The 5,543-nt window shown below is 39.8% G+C and overlaps 1 long non-coding RNA gene across 1 annotated transcript; it reads left to right on the forward strand.

Moving 5' to 3' along the window:
* The first annotated feature begins 3,942 nt into the window (after positions 1–3,942).
* LOC137468810 (uncharacterized) lies at positions 3,943–5,264 on the forward strand. The gene is made up of 2 exons (XR_010996191.1): positions 3,943–4,049; positions 4,572–5,264. It is a non-coding gene; the product is annotated as an uncharacterized lncRNA (long non-coding RNA).
* The last annotated feature ends 279 nt before the right edge of the window (positions 5,265–5,543 follow it).

The raw sequence follows: 5,543 nt of genomic DNA on the forward strand, positions 1-5,543 counted from the left end.
CAAGGGAAAAGAACAGAAAATTATTCAAGCATTTTCTGACAAAATCACTTGTCAACAATGCTATGGTATTTCAAGGATCTCCGTTGTAAAACTACCTATTACAGGTACACTGGTCTGTTAGTTTTCAGCTCTGCTTGGCCACTTTCACCAGCTGCAAGCAGAACCCAAGAATGGTGCAAAATGTTTCTTTTCCAAAACCCACCAGCTGGGGAGGAGATAATCTCCTGCTTTTCTTCTGGTTTAGATAGTCTTATAGACCAAGTGAAGACATGACACCATCAACTATGCCTGACATCCTCACCACACCAGGGAGGAGTAATTTTGGTTCCTCTTCTTTCAGCAAAGGTCTTCTTTCACCCTCACATAAAGGTCAATTGAAAAGCCTCAGCTCTAAGGGAAAATTTCTAAGGGAATTTTCTCTCCCAAAGTAGTCAAAGCAAATAATCCTTTTGAAAAAAGAAATCCTTTCAGAAATAAGAATGTTCCACACCACAAAATAAAGGATTGAAGGAAGGGAAGGGCCACCTGCAAATGAGAGGTGCTAGCAAGCAGGAGAAGCCAAAGAACAGTTTGGATACAAAGAAATAATTGAAAGGCAAGAGAAGCACATGTGGTAGAAAATGTACGAGAGCAGAGGCTGTCAGATGCAAAGAATACCCACATCTATAGCCATGATTAATTGTGAGAATAACAGGTTATTTGCCCATCTAGAATGCAGAAAAAGTGAAGTGTTGTAGAAATGCCATTAATCTCCCTTGATGGGAACATTATTTGCACTGAATTCTACCTGACATTTCAAGTTGCTTTCAATATATTTTATTGTATATTTTTTCATATTTTCAGTACTCTATTGCCAAAGATTCTGAATCATCAAAATTAATCAGCTGCCTGGAACAGAGCCAGATACAACAAATAAGGAGCCAGGCACTTTTGATATTCTCCCAGTCCTAGATGGATGTATAACTCACATTTATGGGTTTGGGAAGATCTGGGGCTGCTCATAGAAGAAGAAAAAAATAAAGAAATAAAAAATTACAACACCCATGGGCATTGTTGCAAGAAACTGATAGGCATTCTTGATGAACAAAGGGCTACTGCTTCTGCTTTGAAGCATTTGTTTGGCTCATTGTTTGGAAAGCAGCAGAGAAAAAGGAAAGCTCCAAACACACCTCTCTCATGGTGAGTAAATCACCAGAAACTGCATCAGATGCAGAGGTGTTACACCAGTGTAACTGAGGGAGGTCTCTAAGGACGACTGAAAATATACAGACTCCATACAAGAAACCTAACTTGAAGGCCTGGCTGCAAAATCAAAGCTACTCCTTCAATGGAGGAAAAATAAGAAATACTTTTCCTTAATTATCCCTGAAGGGCAGCCTGATGTGATGGAGTAAAGCTTCCATGTAATAAAAGTAAATGAGAATCCCTACCCCTGCTGCCTGCCATAGAGTGCCAATACGTCACAACTGGAAAGCAGCTTAAGGGAGTTCCCTGTTACCTGGCGCTACCTGTGCTAATTCTACACCAACGCCAATAAGCATAACAATGGGAAGCTAATACTGATGGGAATAGAGAAGACATGAAACAGAGACACACCAGTTCCCACAAACCATCAGGCATCCAGAAAAGAAACTTTGGTGGAAGGAAAAGTAACTTTTTCAAAAAGCCAGCTTGCTTTCCTCCTCCTTTCCTTTCCCCTTTCTCCCAACAAGGGAATGTTTTTTGAGAAGTTTGTAGTGGCAGTAGCTAAGGTAGTCTAGAATTTGATCTGAGCCCTCCTCCCCATGCAGACTCCAGTGGGGCTCCTTGTCTGCATACCTCTGCATGGAACCAAAATTAAAAATTCTGTTAAGAGAGGAAATCTCCTGCCAGCTAATATCCCTGAGCTCAGAGAAATGCTGCAACAACAGACACTGTGACAGGAATTTCATGCTGAGCCCCAGCACCAGGAGGACACTATCATTTTCCTGTTCTATTTTGAAGTGATACAAAGATGTCAGCATCGAGAGGACTTAAAAAACCCATTACTGCAAAGCTCTTTGACAAATAAATAAAACATGAAAGCAATTCCCTTTGCAGGGAGAGCAGTGGAGAAGAAGGATAAGGAGAGGGCTAGGAGCAGGAACACCATATTTGCTATGGATTTTGAATGTTTAAAAACCTGCCTCTGAAAGCAGCTTAGTAATTAGCAGTTGCTTATGTTGACAAAGGTATTTTTGCACAGCTCCATTGCACTGGCTAATTGACAGACGTTCTTTGCCAGTGAGGAAATCAGGAATGGGCTTTCTTGCTGACATACCTCAGCACCCTGGCTAACCACTTAAGAGCTATCTCCATTCCCACACACAAATTATATATATATTTATTTATTTATTTATTTTATATATATATATATATGTGCACTTACATAGTAAGTATATTTACAAACACTACAAATAGTTGGTATCTTAGAAAAGCGCTCATAGAGACTTCTGTTTTCTCAGAGTACTTAGCATAAATGTACCAGCTAGGAAGAAGAAATTAGGAAAACTGTTTGCTCTAAAAAAAACTGTGGCACAATAAAGTTACTATGAGATACACTTGCTTCACAAATAATCCTAGACTGATATCTACAATACCTGCTGCAGGGTTAGACAAATTAAAATATTATGAGATCTTGCTATCTATGCTGTATTTACCATTATGGGCTCATTTAAATAGGGCAGTTCTAAAAGCAGTTGCTCCTGAAATCAAAATTGAAAAGCAGGAATCCTGTATTTGTTAGCTGTGAGCAGAAGTGTGCTGGTGCATACCACACTCCTTGTCTTGAAAACTTTTCTCCCTGACTTCTGAGAAAGAACAGACAATGGGCTGCTGCTTTTTGTTTCCAAAGGCAAGCCAGCAGGAGTCAATACAATTATTTTTGGCTTCTACACACAAGCCATGCTGCCAGATAAGCACATAATAATCTGTGTTCCTTAGAAAAAAAATCTTTAAAAAAACCATTTTGAAGAATTTGTATTGGAATGCATGATCTTTATCAGTAACTAATACAAGCTGAATGTCTAAAATACAGGATGAAGTCTTTGGTTTACCTTTTCCCCAACAGTGAATAACAGTTTCAGCATTAGGATTGAGGACACAAGCCAAAACACTGTGTTTGGATAGCATCATTCATTAAGGCTACTAATCATCTCTGCTTCAGCTTCATCAGGGCTGGAATGAGACCTTTCTGTTGACTTCAATGGACCTGGGATCAGCCCTTCTACTCATGCAATTCAGAAAAGCACTTAAGCAACTGCACTTAATTTCAAGCCTGAGGCTAAACACCACTAGGCTGATCTGATCAGGAAGTCAGCCAGAGAAAAAGTAATATCATTCATTGAATTAGTGAGTCAAAAGAGCATAATTTCCTTTGTGATGGCTGCTTCAAAAATCATTCTCTTGTTCCAGGTCTGCTCCTTCCTCCCCTTTGCTGTCCCATTGAACAAGGCAGCTACTTCCATCCTTCCTTAGCTCCCATCTGGCTGTGGCTCTTCACGAGTGGCAGAAGTTATTTTTTTTTTCCATGAGTAAACAACAATGCTCTGTCATCATAATATTGCTAAACCTGCATTTTAGCAAGTTAATAAATAGAGCCTCTATAGAAGCTTGTGAAGGCAAACTTCTACACCAGGTCGGCCCTAGAAAAAAAAAACACCTGTGCATTTATACTTCTGCCAGTATTGACTTGTCCAGCACTTTTCCTGAATAAAATGTATTTTCTCTTTCTCCTGCCGCCTGCACTGGGGCCCATAATGAAGCAGGGAGGCTTTTTCCTTGCACCAGAGAGCACTGACCTCTCAGAAGAGATGTGTACAATGTTTCCCACATTTTCAACATGTTCTTGCTCTTGGATCTTCAACAGGGCTCCTGGTGTCACCCGCCTGTACAGTTTGCATGGCTTCAAGGTGCTGAGAAGCTGCCTCAAAAGGCAGCCAAGGTGAAACTCCAGGAAGGACAGGCACTTTGGCACTTTGCATGATGATAACCAAGCTTCTTGTTATTGTGCATATGGGAAGAGCTGTAAGGTGAGAGAAGAGAGAGGAACACCTAAAAAGGCAAGGGTAGACTTTTCTTCTATTCTTCACCTTCAATATATATGTTTGTATAGCCAGCCATCATTTTAACAACCTTTTGGACGGCCAGGCCCATGACCAGAGAGGCTGCATTATATCAGACATTCACACACAGAGGGCAATTTCCACAGAGAATTCAGTTGTCTGAGAGGAAGGTGACCTTCCCTGAAGTACATTTTTCTATCAATAAATTGTGGAAAAAAAAACCTTCCATGAAACACTGTTTTTAAACATAACTGCAAGTTTTCCTTAGGAAAAAAATCCTCTCATTGAAAAAGACTGTGGTAGCCTTTGAAGCTTAGGCTTCAGTAACCCATGGCAGTAAGTGTTAACTGTTGGCTCCAGAATTTTCAGACTTCATGCAAGTTTCTGGTTGTTTGAGAATGTCCACCAGCAGTGGCCTTCCTTTTGCACTGCCTACTGTGAACTAAAAACACTGTCAGCTTGATTTTGTGTTTTGTATAGATTCTTCAGCAATCTGATCTGACTCTGAAGCTGGCCCTGCTTGAAGCCAGAGGTTGGACAGAGCCAACCTAAGTTATTCTGCATTTGTACAATGCAGCAGGAGAGGAATCTCTGCGGTCACAGACAGCTCTACTGAGCCAGGATTGCTCCCTCAGCAGACAATGCAAGGAAAGAGAACCAGCCTAACTTCAGACAGCTTGGAAATTAAAGCCACACAATGGGACAGTAGAAAATCTACCGCTTCCAAAATCCCAATTTTCCACACTGAACCCATCACAGTGCTAGAATATCTTATTCTCCACGTTTTGCTGTGTGGGAAGTAGTGCGTATCATGACCCTCTTTCCTGAAAGTCAGTGGGAAATGAGAACATATATGTCTCCCTTTCAAGCTCAGTTGGGATAACTCTCACTCCAGTACAAGCACATGCTTAAATGCTCCACTGAGTTACACTTCAGGCACTGTTCTATCCTATCGGCAGCTGTGAGCCATCCTCCCACAAGCATTCATTCTTTGCTACATCACATGGAAAGGTGAAAATGCATGTAAAAAAAAGTTACCTTTTTCTATTAAACTCTGTAGTGCTTTTCTGTAAGGCTAGCAAATTCAGTTTATTGAACAGTATGACTGCTTGAGCATATTTAGTATGCTATAATGCATAAGAGATACTGTATTATCCAATATATTTCAATCTTTGAAAAGTTTTTTAAAGACCAAAATGCTTGCAATTTAATTTTAGGAATGTATTAGCACATATACTATAGTAAAAATGTATTCATTTTCAGCCAGCATTATAATAATTTCTGTTGTCATAAAGGAATCTATTCTATTTGCACTAAAAATGTACATGAACAAGATGGACTGCATTCACCACAATTATCATTACTCTTAAGCATTTAGAAAGCCTGAGCTCATTACCATTTGATGATAGTTAACAAGAGAAGAAATTGTTATTAACATCCCAAACATTAAATGCAAAAAAT

The sequence above is a fragment of the Anomalospiza imberbis genome, chromosome 2 (genome assembly GCF_031753505.1).
Source record: "Anomalospiza imberbis isolate Cuckoo-Finch-1a 21T00152 chromosome 2, ASM3175350v1, whole genome shotgun sequence".
Classification (NCBI taxonomy): domain Eukaryota; kingdom Metazoa; phylum Chordata; class Aves; order Passeriformes; family Viduidae; genus Anomalospiza; species Anomalospiza imberbis.